Here is an 18,508-nt window from a genome sequence, read left to right on the forward strand (position 1 = left end):
TGGTAGGCCGCGAATCCCCGGGCTCGGGTGGAAGCCCGGCCCGTCTCCCGGCCTCCCGGCGACGGCGGCTTGGACCGGAAGGGCCTAGCGCGCGTCGCTGGGCTCGGGGCCTCGGAGGGACTCGTGCTGCACTCTCGGGTTAGATTCTTTTCTGCTGGAACTCGATCCTGGCCTCGTAATGCTTCCGGCTTCAGATTCGGCACCTTTGGCACTTCGGTTTTGTAATGGTGGCGAGGTTTGTGTGGCCCCGATGTTGAGATGACACCGTGTTGTTTTTCCTCGCGAAAGTGAAAGCCTTCGGAGGGGTATACGTTCTCTTCCAGATTCAGGGATCTGCACACTTTCGAAAGGACACTCGGCTTCTTTGACAACATGAACCTCTCACCCTAACTGGATGACTTTCTACCCTCTGTGAAGACTTACTTACTTAAAAACCGGGAATCGTGGGAGGATTCCCTAAAGAGACAGTATTCTGGAAAACCGAAATAGAATTTTGCCCGGTAGTGTTTTTTCAGCCTAGGACATTTTAACATTTTTGTTAAGGGCTGTGTCTGCTACTGTATCTGATAACCTCAGAGAGCTTCCTCCCCAGAGCCTGGATTCACTTCTTTCCCTACGCCCTCACAAGACTATTGTTTTACAAAGCTATTCTTAAACTCCATTTGCTGGTGTTGGTTGAAGTCTAGACCTACCATGGCACTCATTTTGACTCATTTCAAACTGAACGTTGCTAGGGATTTCACATAAAACTGTCACTTTTATGACGAGAATGATACCAATAGATTTCCTCTTTGGACACATTTTACCTTAGTTCTGCTACAGCCCTTTTTTTGAACCTCTTGCTAAATCCTTTTATCTTGGTCCAAAAATGTCTGGATCTTACTTGATAGTTCTTAGGTTGGATGGCAACACGGCAGGATTCTGTTGGGGTGTTGATGGTTATCTGTGCACAAAAAGAGAAATAATTATTCTGCCTTTCTAAAACAAAACCCAACTCTTATTTGCAATAGTGAGTTTTCTCAGCATGGGTTTCTGCTTTCATGCGTTCTTGCTTTTAGGTTAACAGGACCTTAATTAGACTTTTGATTTACTGCACACAATCATCAGTCGAATTCCAAAACTCACGTTGTACGCTTTTAGTTTGGGACTTGGAAAACCTAAAAAAACAGAACAAAACAAACTTCTGTGTTATGGTCCAATAAACTGCTTTTGAGCCCTTGTCCTGTACAAAATAACATGGCAGCCCCTGAATGGGCTAAGTGCCTGCTCTCAGTTCCTTTCCAGGTTGTTTGGTGTGGTCCAGAAGCTTTAAGGGTCACATCCTTACACTTCTTAGGGGAAAACGTAGTTTTTCATACTATGTGGGAAAAGGGACTCAGAAGTGCCACTTGATAGACATGAGTGGGGAGGAACCAAGAATGTTTTATTGTTTTACACAAGGTCTTGGAGTTTTTTTCACTGCTCTTCTGTCTCCACTGCTTCAGATTTCTAACTAAGTAAGTTCCAAAATATGTGTATATGTGTGTGGGTTGACCTGCCTGGACTGTATAAAGAATTATAAAATCTTTTCTGCTGTAATATTGTAAGAACTGGAAGGGAGCTTGACAGGTATTCTGAACAATATCACCTGTTTTACAGATGCAGAAACTGAAGCCTAGAGAACTGAAGTGACAGCAAACCCTGTGAGGTAGTATGTGTGAGAGAGTGTACCACTGGAGAGAGGCAAGCAGTAGACTGTAAGGTTAAAGAAAGTGGATTTGGATTTCAGAGACCTGGGTTTGAGCACTAGTTGGACCTCGGACAAGTGACTTTGTCTCTCTAAGCTTGGGTTTTCTCATCTTTGAAATAGGTATCATAATGGTAGCAACCTTATAGGACTTTTGGGAGGATTGAATGAGAAGAATGTATGAAAAGCACTTGGCACAGAGTGTGGCGTGTAAGTTCATCTAGCTGGGGTAATCAGGGGAAGCGTTTAAGAGTTAGGATTTTAAGTAAAGCATGAAAAGATCAGGTGGGCTTGTGAGGGGGTGACATGGCTGGCGGAAGGAATAACCAGGCACCCTTTTTAGACTTTAAGTAGTTTGAAATGTTTCTTAGATACATGAAGAAATTGAGGCATGAAACATAATTTCAGTTTGAGTGAAGTAACAGTTGGAACCTGATGTTCTGTATTTATCTTGTACTCAAACTTTAATCAGGCACAGCTGTAAGACTTGGCTTTTTTTGGGTGGCATATAGGCTTATGTTTCAGGTGAAAATGGCTGTAATCACCTGAGTATCTGTGCATTAGGTGTCTGCTATCCTGCAAGCTCAGGGCCAGGTGTTGAGGACACTGTAAATTAGAGCCAGTCAGAGTTTTCTAGAGACAGGCAAGTACTTGACAGTTGTAGAAATGCTGTTCTTTGAACATATGGGTATCTATTTTGTGCCAAACATAGGCACACTAGAGGATGTACAAAACAAAATTTTGCCCTCGGGGGCACCTGCTAGTCAGGGGTGGTAAACAATAATACAGAATGTTGAAAGGTAAGTGCTTTGAAAAATGGGGAAGAGCAAGGGGGAGCCAGAATTTCTGAGGAAGTTGTTGTGATTTAAAGTGAGGTGGACTGGGTGAGCCTTCTTGAGAGATATGTAGGCCAAGACTCAAAGGGAAAGGAGTTGGGCACGTTAATATCTGATGGGAAAGAGAGACTAGTTAGTTCCAAGGCACTGAGGCAGACCTAGTGAGTTTTGCCCAGTATGGCTAGATGGAATGAACAAAAAGGAGTAATAGTAGATTGGGTCAGGGTGGGGTGCACTTTTCACGGGTCTTCTTAGAGCTATCCTAAGGACTTTTCCTGTTCACAGGTCTTCGTAGAGCTATCCTAAGGACTTTTCCTAGAGCTTTCAACAGAGGAATGACGGTTTGCTTTCAGCTTCAGAAGGATCTACTTAGTTTGCAGGGGAAACAGTAGTAAAAGCAGGGAGACTTGTAAAGAAGCTAGTCATCTAGGAGAGAAATGTTGGTGACTTGTACCAAGGTGGTAACAGGAGATGGTGAGAAATGGTTGAATTCTGGATGTACGTTGAAAATCAAACCAATGTGACTTGTTGATAGATCAGATGTAGCATGTGAAAGAGGAGCCAAGGACGATTGCAAGGCTTTTGGACTGAGCAGTTAGAAGGATGGTGTTGCTATCAACTAAGGTAGGGATGACTGTGAGAAGAGTAAGTTTGGGGAATAGATTCGGAGTTCAGTTTTAGACATGAAAGTTTGGGATGCCTGTTAGACATTTGGGTGGAATTCATATCCAAGTCTGAAGGTCAGAGGAAGGTCTGGACTAGAGATAAATTTTGTAGTCATCAGCTTAGGTAGTATTCAGAGCCACTAGACTGGATGAGATCACCAAGGGAGCCAGTGTAGAAAGAGAGAAGGACCCAGGACGAATCCTTTTAGACTGCAGTGTTAAGAGGATTGTTACAGTGTGCAGTGTGAGGGTGTTAACATGGGCAGTGTCCATAAACAACTGGGGGAAATTACCTGTTCACTAACCTCTAACTAGAAGTTAGCATTTCTTTTTATTACTAGTGTAAACAGCGAACTACATATTAACATTACCTGGGTTTTTACTACTAGTACACCATCCCATGCGGGAATTGAATCAGCAACCTTGTTAAGAGCTCGTGCTCTAACCAACTGAGCAATCCAGCTGCAGCTCGTTGTCTTCAATCTAGTTGTAGAGGGTGCAGCTCACTGGCCCATGTGGGAATCGAACCAGCAACCCTTTTAAGAGCTCACACTCTAACCAACTGAGCCATCTGGCCGCCCCTCTTTTGTTTTTTGAGAGATCCACTCTTTAGGAAAAAAAAGAAAGCCTTTTATTTTGAAAAAATTTCAAAGTTTCAAGAATAGTATAATGAGGGGTGGCTGGATGGCTCAGTTGTTTAGAATGTGAGCCCTGAACAACAGGGTTGCCAGTTCGATTCCCACATGGACCAGTGAGCTGTGCCCTCCACAACTAGATTGAAGGACGAGACTAAAAAAACACCGTTTCCCAATATTCCCCAATAAAAAAAATTAAAAAAAAGAATAAAGAATTTATATATATTTTCATCTACATTAACTAGTAATTGAAATTTTGCCACATTTATTTTATCTTTCTATATAAAAATAAAGACATGTGTTTGTTTATTTTTGGCTCAACCATTTGAGAATAAGTTGCAAACATTATGACCCTTCACCCCTAAATATTTCATAATATTACATAAGAACAAGCATTCTCTTAGGTAACCAATATACAGTAATCAAATTAAGGCAATTGAACGTAACAATACTGTTACCTTTATACAGGTCATACTTAAATTTTTCCAGTTGTCCTACTAGTGTCTTCTTTTTTCAGTCTAGAATTACACATTTCAAATAATTGTCATATCTCTCAGTCTTTAATCTCTGAGGATAGAGCTTTAAATTCAAGCTTTGGAGGTACTTTATTATGATCTCTTTGTACTAACCATAAATGTGATATTTTAAAAACAGTAAGTATCTGGTAGTTATGTTTAAAATGGTTTCTTTTTTAAATTACCAAAACAATAAATGGTTATTGCAAAAGGGTAAGGTAGTGCAGATGTTTATAGAGGAGACAGTAACAATCCACCCTTAACACCTCTTCCCCACTCCACCTCTAAATCCCACATCTAAGAGGTAACCACCACTAACAATGTAGTATATACCTTTCCAGACCTTTTTCTTTTGATTTTTGTTTTCACATACTACACATACCATTCTACCTTTTTTCTGCATAATGTATCGTCTGCATGTTTGCACTTACATATAACATGCTCAACTTTTTAAACAGGCAATTTCCTATACTATGGATATACTATACTGCTTTGTTTTCTTAAGGTGTCTGGTTATCATGTTAAGCAGTTTAAAAGGGCCTTAGGACATGTACTGTGTGGAAGGTGTCTCCTTCCAAATGTTTCCTTATGGTGTGAGTATATCTGGTAATTTGTGATAATGTTTTCATGATTTTGTTTATAGAGTTTGACTCATGCTTTTTAAAAAAATTTATTGTCCATAGTTATGTCTGTTTGCCCTGTCTCGTTCTGATAGATAAAAGAGCTTTTATTCCTGCCCTACTTTGATTAGTTGCTTGGTTATTTTAAGGAGAAAACTCAAGGCATTAGCACACACTCTTGAAAATGGTTGGTTTGAAGTTGGCCAACTGAAAATTCAATAGGTTTGTTGTTTTTCATAATGGGATTTATATTTGGAAGTCTACTTTCGTGGATTCAAATGAGAGGCAATTACATTGTGTAATTTTTGGTTGTCGTCTCCTAATAAAATGTTGTATTGAGTCCCTTAGCTTTGCAATTCATGTATAATGTACTTTATATTCAATTTGGTAGGGTTTTTTTTGTGTGTTTTTTTCCCCCAAATCAAGCTGACATTTACCTCAGCGTCTTTTCCAACTGAGCAAATTTACATTGGTCATTTAGGTGGAAGTTTAACATTGGTCTGAATTCCTATAGATGCTTTTTATTTTAGAATGCTTTTCCTGTCAGATGCTAACATCTCACAAGTGAAGATATCCTTGGGATGGTGTGTAGGTGTCTGTAGGAGTGTGACCATGCTGGCAGGCTGCTGGGAGGTCTGCTTCCTGGGAGCCTGCTGTGGGCCTGCAAGAACCTGGAGCAAGTCCGTTTCTGACTGTAACTTTTCCTGCTGCCCAGTTCCTACCAAGTACAGTTACAGCCTCTCTTTGGGGAGGGCTGGATACTAATCACCAATATTTGCTTCATGATTAGCTCCCTGGAGACCCATGGACTAACTGGTATTTTGAGTCTTGCCTTTGATATTTGGCCTCTTGATGAATAGTTATTAATTACGTACTCTATTTTAACAGGCAGATGATCCATGCCAAGTTTAAAATTTCACGAATTTTGTGTTAATGTAGAGCTAACATTTTTCATAAATTATATAGATGGCTGCAAAAACCTTTTGTATGGAAATCCGTTTGTTGTGATATTCAGCACACACAAAGACTTTCTAAAATTGCCTGGTTAAAAATACAACTCTTCTATTAATTTATAAATTCTAGATTAGAGTATTTGTATCAACTCTGTAACATAAGCTACAAATTTTATGCTAATGCTTCTGTGGTGAAAATGATAGTTACGAGGAATCAAGTCAACTGAAACATTTATTGAGTATGTACAACTGTGTACCCAGCAGCTGGTTACTGGGATTCCTCCATTTAAGAGTAAGTCTCTATAACACATTCATTATAATCTTTTTATTTTCTAGTATACAGGATTACAAAATCCCTTAGGTACTAGCAACAGAACCAAACAAGTCTAAATCATATGAAAGAATGTTAGGCTCCGGTGAAATGTTAGCTTTTCTTGATGTTTTGTATTAATAACCACCCATAGTGTATCTTAAAAGTCGAAGAATTATAAAAATACACATGCATGCAAACACATCTTTTAAGATATTTATATGGAAAAAATAGTAATGATGACAAGAAGAAAACACAAGCAGTGGATACATTTCACAAAAGCACATAGCTAACAAATAAATTTTGCTGTTAGCATATGCACAACTGAAAAAAATGTCCTATCACAGCCAGGTTCAAACTCCTGCCCAAATTTCACATCCTCTGACACTATTATCTCGTCTAATAAGGAAGAAAAGTAGTCAAAGAAAGATGAGCACCAGGTATTTCTTGGTAGTCTCATTGTCTCTCTCTCATGCACGCGAGCAGTACTATAATTGGGGAAACACTGGTTTTATATTTGACTACCACTGTTTCAATGTGTTGATATTCAGCTCTTGACATTACTTCCTTACATAAACTGCTGTTAATCTGCCAAAAATACTATACTTTTTATAATTGTGACAGTTGGCTTCCTGAATAGTTATACAATAAAAGTTTTGTATTTATTTTTTAATGGACATGGCAAACTAAATTTAAGCTTAAAGAGTATACTTACTGTAGTTACCTTCGGGGAAACTTCAGGAGTGCGTTTTCACCTATTTCTAACAAAATTATTTTATTGTCCTGTAACATAATTGATGTACTAATTTGCCTTTTGTTGAGAGGGGGAGAGTTTAGTTTATGCCTTTCTCGTGTCATGCACACGGCTGTGCTGCTGCTTGTGCTGCTTTTGTTCTCAGTGCCAGCTGTGTCCTGGTGCTGAGGTAGTCCTAGTCCAAGGGTGCCATTAGGCTTGAACTCATGGTTTTTGGACAAATGGACAGCGCTCACAATTAGCAATAGTGAATATATGGTGGGAGCATAAGATACCAAAGAGACATGCATCATTCTTCATTGCTGCTACTAGGGAATCAAGTGGTTGTAGATTAACAGGATAGGCTATACAATTATTGTTACTTTGAAATAAACTTCCATGTAACTTGCTTGGATATCTATAGATGTTTTCTCTACCTGAAGAATTGTTTGGAAAATGGGACCATTATTACTCTAACGTGAGTTATTCTAAGTTGGACATCATTAAGACCCTAAATTAATGATTCCCTGATTCAGAAATTTGCATTATTCACAGTTGACTTAAAAATCAGTGCTTGTTTTATGGTACTACAGAGGTAGAAGAAAGGTAGGTATACAAGGTTGATACATACTTAAAACAAAACAAAACCCTAGATCATATTTTGAAATTTCCCCGTTAGTAAGTTTTTCCTTTTGTCTTCATTAAAAGAAAGTTTAAGGAGGGTAAATGACACTGTTCTGTTTTAGTGAAATTTCAGGTTAGTTATAGTTTAAGCATAGGTGTACTAAAGTAATTTATATATATATCAGATGGGTAATGTGCCGATGTCGTAACAAGGTTTGAGGTAGGCACATCTCACAGAAGAACATGAACACCCATTCATCACACTTGTGGACTACGAAAGGATCTACTAAAGTAAATTTTTTTGAGCCCATCAATGAATATAATATTTTGATTTTTGTAAAAGGCACAATTTAGAACAGGGGTTGGCAAATTGGACATTGGGCCAAAATCCGCCTGCATGCGTGTTTTATACAGCCTGTGAACTAAGAATGAATTTGTTTTTTTTAAATGGTTAAAAATCAAAAGATTTTGTGACATGAAAATCTTAAATTTTCAGCAAAGTGTTGCTTATCCCAGTTTATGCTTTTTAGAGTGGCTTGGTAAGAAGTTTATCTAATGCCAACTTGGCATTAGAGTGATCGATGAATATCACCGTTATATTAGAATAACTATCTATTATATGTTTCTCCTTTAGTATAAGCTTTTAAGGAAAGAGCTTTAAGCTTTCAGGTTGTTTTACTCTATTAGTCAGAAAAAAACAGAGTTTAAGGAATTGGTTAAATGGGTTTTTGGAGAACTGAGAAAATGAAAAGGGGACACTGAGGTAACAGGAGGGCAGAAAGTTGGCTGTACCCACCCGAGGGCTGGGAGAAAAAAGGGTACAGGGTGTGGTCCCCAGAACCTAGAAGCTTGGAGTAGGACCCCCTAGAGCTGAGACGTCTGAGGATGTGGGTATTGGACTACTGGTGCTGGTGTCTGTGAGGAATTGCAGTTACACTGGTCCAGGATTGTGTAAAAAAGGTAGAAACTGGAATGAACACAGGGTGAAATGCATTGATGATTGATCGGTCCATGCACATAGGAACTGACCGAACAGAAAGGATCAAGTTCCCTCTTATTCTCCCAGTCTTTCAGTCTTTGTCTAGCACATGCTATTAGTGTCAAAGGAGAAATGTAGTTTACAGGGTCCTAATCATATCTAAACAAACAAGAGTGTAGAAAGTGTGAGCTAGGAGCTAGTTGCTGAAAGAAAATATCTTAGACACATTGTCTAAACATATTTAAAAATTTCTCAAGGCACCTGGTAAGAAATTATTCTAGTGTATTTTCAGGAATCTGGGAAGGTAAAAAGACATCCAAAAGAAGACTTTTGGATGAGCATTGTGAAGTTTCTGGAGGCCTTTTTTTTTTTTTTTAAGTCATGATGTCTATTTATTCCCCATATGTTGCACTCTTGAGGCATAAACAGTGAAATCCTGGCTTTGTTTACCTTGGCCTTTTGGGGATAATAGGAGTAAAAGACTGAGGAGTGAAGAGTAAAACTTTATTAGGTAACAGTAAAATGTAACATATAAAAAGTTGGGACTTTCTGTATATGCTTCAATTTAAGATTGCTACCCCATAGGAGAAAAATAAATCCAATGATCAATTATTTAGGAATAAGGGTTTCCAAATAGGATAAAGCCAATTTGTGTATGTTCTAGTTTAGTGTTTCTTGAACTGTGGTGAACGACCAGGCTTTTTTTTTCTTTCTTTTCTTTTTTTTAGTCTGTCATGGACTGATACTTTTTAAGCATACAATAAAAATTAATTTCTAGAAAAATGAAGTGAAAAATCCAGACATTCACAATACAGTGGCACTGATGGAAGTCACGTGTCTTGATTGCGGTGGTGGTTACATGAATCCATACATGGAATAAAATTGCATAAAACTGCACACACAGAAACGAATATGAATGCAGGTTAAAAAAAATTATGAAAACTGAATAAGGTCTAGTTTAGTTAACAGTCATATATAGCAATATCAATTTCCTGGTTTTGCTTGGACTATCGCTATATAAGATGTCACCGTTGGGATGGGGCTGGGTGAACAGTAGAGTGGCTCTCTATTATTTTTGCAGCTTCTGTCAATCTGTAGTTATTTCAAGATAAGAAAAAATATATAAAATATATATATAAGCCTACTGATCCCTGGTCAAGGTCATATTGCTGTAAAACTTTCCAAAACTTTAGTCTCAATTTCTATACTTCTGGATACGTAACAAACTTAGCCAACTGGCACTGGCTTGATGACTACAGTTAAGTGTTAGCTCCCTTTTCCCTCTGTTTACTCCATATTTTTCCTGTTCTCAAACTCTTTCTTCCTTTCATCTCCTACCTCCACTTTTCTACTCCTCATTTGTTCAAAATTACTTACTATTTATCCTTATTTTCTAGTAGTGGAGACTTGTTAATTAAAGAATGTTACAAATATGTAATTCAAATTGCTAATAGTTTCCATTTATTGAGCACTAATTATGTGCCTGGCACTATATGGAAGATTTTAAATAGACATTTTTCTTTCATCCTCAGTTTGAAGGAGATATGGTACTACTACGTTAGTTTTATAATCTCTCTGGCCACCCTTTTTTAGTGACTTAGGTTTGAAAGTGTTAAAAAAAAATAAAATTGGAGGTGGTATTTAAGTCCAGCTTGACTGCCTTTAAAGTTTTTGCTCTTAACCTATGTATTATACTGCAGTGCCTCTCCATCTGGTGTTTTGAAAACACATAATGGAGGAGAAGAGGAATGGTTACATGCCTTAAGAACAGGAGGCACTAGAGAGACCCTAGAATAGAAAACTTACACTGAACTGTATAGTTCTTTTTCGTCATCCTAGTTAGGGTGTTTGCACCATGTCAGCTTTGATTTCCAGTGCTCTTTGTGTGAATGTAGGCGTGAAAACCAGCTGCCTAGTTTGACTTTTGGATATGATATTTGCTATTGTTGTTACTTCTAAGTCATAGTCCTTTTATTTTATTTTTGTTGTTTTTGTGACGGGTACATCTCCCTTGTCAATTTGCAATATTTCTCTGTCGTAGAACGTAAGATTTGACCTAGTGAGCTACTGATGGTACTTAACATTACTCTGTGGTTACTGGAATATTTTAAAGTGGCTTGGAACTTAATGGCTAAGGCTGTGGACCAACTGTATTTTCTTTAATTGTGATATAGTATAACTTGACATTTGAGACATAACAAAAATCCAATGGGAAAGAAGTTCTGATAAAATTCTGTTTTATAGATTAGCATTATTATTATTATTATAACATATTATTATATACTGGAAATTGCAACCAGATTTCTAATTTGCAAAATGTTATACAAAATACTCTATTGTTTTTATGTTAACCTCAAGAACTCAAAAGATAATTTTCACAGGAAATGAAAATTTAGTACTGTGGTGTCTTATCCTAAAAGGTTGGCACATGGGTGGAACATGGATTTAAATATGAGGTGTGATTAAAAAAAAAAAGTGAATGTTTAAGCTTAAAAAAATTATTCAGTAAAAGAAGCATTGCCATTAATCCCCCTCAGAATGCTCCCCCTCACTTTGAACACAGTTATCCCATCATTCTTGCCACTTTCCGAAGCAGCTATGGAAGTGCTCTTTCATGAGTGTCTTTAGTTGCGCTGTCGTGGCTGCCTCAATGTCCTGAATTGATTCAAAACATTTGCTTTTCATGGTCATTTTGACTTTGGGGAAGAGCCATAAGTCGCACGGTGCCAGATCTGGTGAATAAAGTGGATGAGGACACACTGTAATGTTTTTATTTGACAGAAATTGCCGTACCAGAAGCGATGTGTGACATGGAGCTTTTCTGTCTGTTGTGATCAAAGAATACGGTGAATGCTGCTGCTGAGTGCCATCCAATGGAAGGGCTTCAATACCGGAAGTGGCGTGTCGAACCTTAGTAACAGTGCGTGATAAGTTTCAACTTGTTCGGTGCAGTCAGTGAAGTGTGAGCTACAGTTGAGAGAAGGTGTGTTTAAAGTGTGCCATAAATCATGGATCATGAACAACGCATTGATATGAAATGGGAAATGGTTTCATCCTCCATCATGACAACACTCCATATTGCACATCTCTTTGGTATACAGCAATTTCTATCAAAAACATTACAGTGTATCCTCATCTACCTTATTCACCAGATCTGGCACCATGCAACTTCTGGATCTTGCCCAAAGTCAAAATGACTATGAAAGGTAAACATTTTGAATCGATTCAGGACATTGAGGCAGCCACGACAGCGCAACTAAAGGCACTCATGAAAGAGGACTTTCAGAACTGCTTTAGAAAGTGGCCAGAAGGATGGTATAAGTGTGTTCAAAGGGAGGGGGAGTATTTTGAGGGGGATTAATGGAAATGTGTCTTTTACTGTAATATTTTTTTTATTTAAACATTTATTGTATTTTTTATCACACGTCTTACTCAGAATATGAATATTCTTCCCGAACATAAAATAGTTCCATATCTACTGTTGTTGAGTTTTTGTTTTTGTTTTTCTTTTGTTTTTTAATTTCTCTCCCTGAGTCTTTCAATTTAAATGAGCCTAAAGTAGAACTACATGTTGATGCTATTTGGCAAAAGTTAATTTATAGAAAATACTTTCTATCATAACATAATATTCACTGCGGTTACCTATTTATGATATTTCTATTGTTGGGGAGTAAAATTCTTGCAACTATAGAAGTAATCTAAATCCAATGGGTGAATCCTGGTGGTTACTTCTGTTTGCATCAAGGGTTTAATGCTCAGCCAGAACCAGGTGAATGGTTCTGATTGTGGGTAGGTGGGTGATTGGATGGTAACAGGAGTACATACATTTTGTCAGCGCACTTCTAACCACCAACTCTCTCTGCTTACTGCATGTGCACACATGGTCTTTTGTTGTTTACTTGTTTGGGAATTTATCCTCGTTCATACTGCAATTAAACATTAAAAAAATTTTATTTTGGAAAATTTCAAACATTCATACAAGAGAGAATAATATAATGAGCACCCGCCCTTCCCCCCACCCATCCGGCTTCATCTATTATTAACATTTTGCCATTCTGGTTTGATCTGTCTCCCACTCTTTGTTGTTACTGCAATATTTTAAAGCACCCCAGATATTCTATCATTTCATACTTTTTTATATCTCTGAGAAAGAAAGGCTTTAAGAAAAGTAACCACAAGACCATTATACCTAGTGCAGTTGGCAATAACTCTAAATGTTACTTAATACACAGTCCCTATTCATTTTTTTAAAAATCAGGATTACGTAATTATGTGATTACCAGATTTAAGATCTATCTTAATCTCCCCGTGACTACTGTGTAACAACCAATTTGTGCTTCTTAAGCTCTTCCCCCTTTTACCCACAGGCAATGCCCCTCCCATCTGGCAACCATCAAAATGTTCTGTGTATCTATGATTTTCTGTTTTGTTTATTCTTTAGATTCCACTTATAAGTGAAATACGACATTTGTCTTTCTCTGTCTGACTTAATACACTCAGCACAATACCCTGTAGGTCCATCCATGATGTTGCAGATAGCAAGATTTCATTCTTTTTCATGGGTGCATAATATGCCATTGTGTATATATATCTCACCTCTTCTTCATCCATTCAGGGACACCCAGGTTGCCTTCATATCTTAGCAATTGTAAATCATGCTGCAATGAGCATATGGATGCACACATCCCCTCAATGTAGCATTTTGGATTTCTTCAGATAAATATCCAGAAGTAAGATTACTAGATCTTTCTTTGTTGCTATAGCCTTTGTTTTAAAGTCTATTTTGTCTGGTATACGTTTTGCTACCCCAGCTTTTTTGTTTGTTTCCACTTGCATGAAATATCCTTTTCCATCACTTTACTTTCAGTCTGTGTGTGTCTTTCAATTTGAAGTGAGTCTCTTATTGGCATCATATGTAAGGTCTTGTTTTCTTATCCATTCAGCCCCCATATCTTTTGATTGGAGCATTTAACCTATTTACATTGAAAGTAATTATTGATAGACGTGGTTATTGCCATTTTATTATTCATATTTTTTATTTTTTTTTTCTTTGTTTTGTTTCATCTAAAGAAGTCCCTCTAACATTCCTTGTAATACTGGTTTGGTGGGGATGACCTCCTTTAGCTTTTTCTTATCTGTAAAGGTATTTATCTGTCCTTTGATTTTAAATGATAGCTTTGCTGGGTAGAGTAATGTTGGTTGTAGGTCCTTGCTTTTCATCACTTTAAACATTTCATGCTAGTCCCTTCTGGTCTGCAAAGTTCCTGTTGAGAAATCAACTGACAGTCTTATGGCAGCTCCCTTGTAACTAACTGCTTTTTTCTTGCTGCTTTTACGATTCTCTCTTTGTTTTCAACTTTTGACATTTTAATTATGATGTGTCTTGGTGTGGGCTTCTTTGAGTTCATCTTGTTTGGGACTGTGCTTCCTGAGCTTTTGAATATCCATATATTTTATCAGGTTAGTGGAGTTTTCCATCATTATTTCTTCAAATAGGTTTTCATTTCTTTGCTTGCTCTCCTTCTGGTACCCCTATGATGCAAATGTTGGTACACTTGATGTTGTCCCAGAGGCCCCTTAAATTGCCCTCATTTTTTTGGATTCTTTTTTGTTTTTGCTATTCTGTTTGGGTGTTTTCTGCTACCTTGTCTTCTACATTGATTATTTGATCCTCTGCTTCATCTAATCTTCTGTTGATTCCCTCTACTGTATTCTTCATTTTAGTTATTGTATGCTTTATTTCTGACTGGCTCTTCTTTATGTTTTCTGTCTCCATTTTTATATTTCCTATCTCTTTGTTGAAGTTCTCTCTGAGATCATTGAGCATCCTTATAACAAGTTTTCAAACTCTGCATCTGGTAGCTTTCTTTTTCTGGAGCTTTGTTCTGTTCTTTTATTCAGGACAGGTTTCTTTGTCTCCCCATTTTGGCTGCTTCCCTGTGTTTGTTTATATGTATTAGGTAGGGCTGCTCTGTCTCTTTGTCTTAGTAGAGTGTCCTTATATAGAAGGTGTCCTGAGCGGCCCAGTGGCACAGTTTCCCTGGTTGCTAGAGCTGAGAGGCCCAGGTGTGTCCCTTGTGTGGATGGTGTGTGCCCTCCTGTTGTAGTTGAGTCTTGCTTGCTGTTTGTACATCAGTGGGAAGGATTGACCCTCAGGCTGATTGGTTGTAAGGACTTGCTGTGACTTCAGTGGAGGATTCGTGGTGCAGGGGCTGACCCTACAGAGCAGGATTCACTTTAGCACAGCTCTTGTGCCTGCCCAGTCTGCCCTTTGGGTGTGTCATCCTTGGAGGAAGCTGGGTGATGCTCTGGTGATGCTCTTGCTCAGTCCACAGCTGGCCACTGGGCATGCCCGCTCCGGGGCCTCCTGGGAGGGGAACCCCTGCAGGCCAAGTTCAGCTGCAGCCTGTACCCTGCCTGGGGCCACCTGGTATGAGTCACAGAGCAATCTGCAGATGGCTGCCACCTGTGCCGTGCTTGGAGGTGCCTCAAGACGAGAGGCCAAGCCGTGAACCAAGGTTGGCTGTGCTAGTGCCTGGCTTAGGGCTGCTCAGCAATAGGTATGGGACACGCCAAAGCCAGATGCTGCTTATTTCGGTTTTGTGAACCTTTGGGAGATTTTAAGGAAGCCTGCAGCATGAGTCAAGAGAAGCCATTTGTAAGGAAAAGCTACTGGAATCAGCTTGGGTGTGCCCAAAAGTTGGGTGGGGTGGGGTCTCAGAATCACCAAGGTGAGGTGAATGAATGGTGTTAGCCAATTGATGGAGACTCAGATATGGTGCCTGCCTGCATCTGCACGCTGGGAGTGGGGAGGCTTCAACAGTGAAACAAGGGCTTCTGCTGGCTCCTCTGTCTGGGAGAAAGCTGCCCCTCCAGCTTTTGCTCTAAAGTCAGACAACTCAGTTCCACCCTGTATGTCCCTGGTGCACTTTTTGAGCTGCTGCCCCAGCACTGGCTCTCAGAGCGAGTGAGTCAGTCAGTAAGTAAGTCCGTGCACAGGCCCTTTAAGAGGATTGCCTGGGACTGCAGCCGCCCTCCATCTCACTCAGCTATAATCTCCACTGGTTTGCACAACCAGAAGTTATGGGGACTTCTCTCCCTTGCACTGAAATCCTGGGCTGGGGAGCCTGGTGTGGGATTGGGACCCCTGTCTCCTTCAAGGGAGACCTCCACAGCAGACCTCCTGACTTTTAATGGTGACCTGCGGGTGTGGGAACAGCCCAGTCCACATCTCTGCCCCTCCTACCAGTCTCGAGGTGGCTTCTTCTGTATGTCCTTAGTTGTAGGATTTTGGTTCAGCTAGACATCAGGTGATTCTCAGGCATTCTCAAGGTTGTTCTGTAGTTTAGTTGTAATTTTGATGTGGTCGTGAGAGGATGCAAGCACAGTGTTACCTACTCCACCATCTTGATGGGAAATCTGTTGGTTGCCTATTGTATCATATTGGGGCACTTTCAGATTGTCTTACTTTTAGTGATGTCAAAATTAATCAGTGGATTTTTGTATGGTTAGCCTGATGCATCCATTATGAAGTTCCCATGAACCTTTTGCTTATTGGTTTTAGCTGCCATTGATGATTGTTGCATTTATTAGCTAGAGTTCTATAAAGAACAACTAATGTGGACTTTTTTTTAATGCATTCATCTTTCTATAGTATTTGCTGTGCTTAAAAATATTCCACTCAACTTTTGTTCTTATTTTTGCTCAAATTTCCTCATCTCTGACCTTTAGCTTTGACACAGAAGCTTTTTCAGATTGGCTTCTGTGTCCTTTTGCATGAGTCTGGTAATCTTTGTTAACTTCCTTGGCCCTACCTCATTTATACACTTCCTACCTTAGTTCTGGAATAAACTATTTCTTCTGTGAGCCTTTGTTCTCTTTAGTGAAAATTATATTTAGACACCATAGTTTAGACACTACGTAGTCATGCTACTCATGGCTACTGGGTCATGAAATGCTCAGTCTTTTGATCGAACCATAAGAATATGTGTATTTTTTAGAAAAAGAAAACTTTTCAGTTCATACTGACCTTTCCCATTCATATTTAAGAGTTTTCATTTATTTTAAAACTTTTATGCTAAAAATATTGGTTCCTAATGACATTAATGGAATAACTTATTTGCTTTATCTATTTATATATAATAGTTTCATTAGTAATACCAATATTTCTATAACAGACTAGTAAATATAGTTTAAGATTTCTTTATGTTTTTTTGCTCCTGGGATATATTTCAGTAAGGCACATGCAGTCAAAATAGTTTTGTTTAATTTTATTTATGTGTTTATGCCATTACCAGTTTGATGCAGTTCTTTGAATGTCTGGAAATTTTTTGAATGTCTAGAAATCATTTTTTTTTACTTATTTAAAAAATGCAACATTTTACATGATTCCAAAGTACACTAAAAAAATGTTCAAAGAGGTACCGTACAGCTTTCATCCCTCTTCTTCTCTTACCATTTCCTTTTTTTTTTTAAGATTTTTTTTTTTTTTTTTTAATTGGGGAAGGGGAACAGGACTTTATTGGGGAATACTGTGTACTTCCAGGACTTTTTTCCAAGTCAAGTTGTCCTTTCAGTCTTAGTTGTGGAGGGTGCTGTTCAGCTTCAAGTTGTTGTCCTTTCAGTCTTAGTTGTGGAGGGCGCAGCTCAGCTCTAGGTCCAGGTGCCGTTACTAGTTGCAGGGGGCGCAGCCCACCATCCCTTGCGGGAGTTGAACCAGCAACCTTGTGGTTGAGAGGACGCGCTCCAACCAACTGAGCCATCCGGGAGGCAGCTCAGCTCAAGGTGCTGTGTTCAATCTTAGTTGCAGGGGGCGGAGCCCACCATCCTTTGCGGGACTCAAGGAATTGAACTGGCAACCTTGTGATTGAGAGCCCACTGGCCCATGTGGGAATCAAACCGGCAGCCTTCGTAGTTAGGAGCTCCAACAGCCTGAGCCACCGGGCCGGCCCCATCATTTCCTTTAACATGTGATCATTAGGTTTCATTTTGGTTGAGTCTTCCATTTTCCATTTTGAAAATACAAGCATACTAAACATACTTTTCTGTGCCTTCCTTTTTTCACTTAATAGTATATTCTGGAGATCATTCCAGAGCAGTATACAGAGATCTTCATCATTACTTTGTAATGCTACATAACTACTCCATTGAATAGGTGGATGTACCAGGTTATTTGCCACTCTATTGATAAACATTTAGGCCATTTCTGGTCTTTGGCTATCACATGGATAACCTTTGCATTTTATTTTAATCTTATTTTCCATATGTGAAGTGGTGAGGGACACTGTATTCAGTGCATTGCAATTCACAGTGATCCTACATCATCAGCCTTATAAGAGTAATTGTTTCAGGGTTTGCTTGTTTGTTTTGTTTTCGTTTTTGTGTGTTTTTTGTTGTTGTTTTTAATACCTACTTTGCCCTACATGTATTAGTTGACTTGAAACCTCTTCCACACCTCAAATGTTAATTTGCTATTTTGGGGGAAGTGCTTAAACTCTTCATAACTACTAGAAAATAAATGATGGCTTTTAAAAAAATTATTATTGCATTTAAGCTTTTGCTCCTCAAGAAAACTGAGTTTCATTCCTTTTCATTCATTTTAGTCTTGTGATAATTTATGCTAAAAACTTTCTGAGTTGCTGTATTCATTGTGTTACCAAAATAAAACACAACCCATGTATATTTTTTAAATTTATAGTTAAAATAGAAAAAAACTTGCTTGTGAAACATGAAAGAATAACATTATTTTCAGAAGCATTTTTAATATTAACACCAAAGTAAGCAGGTATTTATGAAGGAAAGATCCTGAATTACCATCTTTGTATTTAAAAAGAGAAAGCTCGTCTTTCTCATGTGCTTAGGTTTTAATCACATCATATGTTTTACTTTCATTGTTTTTATTTTGAAGGTGGA

General features: G+C 38.6%; 1 protein-coding gene and 1 non-coding gene across 5 annotated transcripts in view; one reads left to right on the forward strand and one right to left on the reverse strand.

Annotated features, from left to right (window-relative positions):
* SETD2 (SET domain containing 2, histone lysine methyltransferase) overlaps window positions 1–18,508 on the forward strand; it is a 109,599-nt gene that overhangs the window by 639 nt on the left and 90,452 nt on the right. The gene's annotated exons all lie outside the window — the stretch shown is intronic.
* Window positions 7,797–7,900, reverse strand: LOC141567380 (small nucleolar RNA U13). The gene has a single exon (XR_012489974.1). It is a non-coding gene; the product is annotated as a small nucleolar RNA U13 (small nucleolar RNA).

This window comes from Rhinolophus sinicus, linkage group LG10, assembly GCF_036562045.2.
Source record: "Rhinolophus sinicus isolate RSC01 linkage group LG10, ASM3656204v1, whole genome shotgun sequence".
NCBI lineage: Eukaryota > Metazoa > Chordata > Mammalia > Chiroptera > Rhinolophidae > Rhinolophus > Rhinolophus sinicus.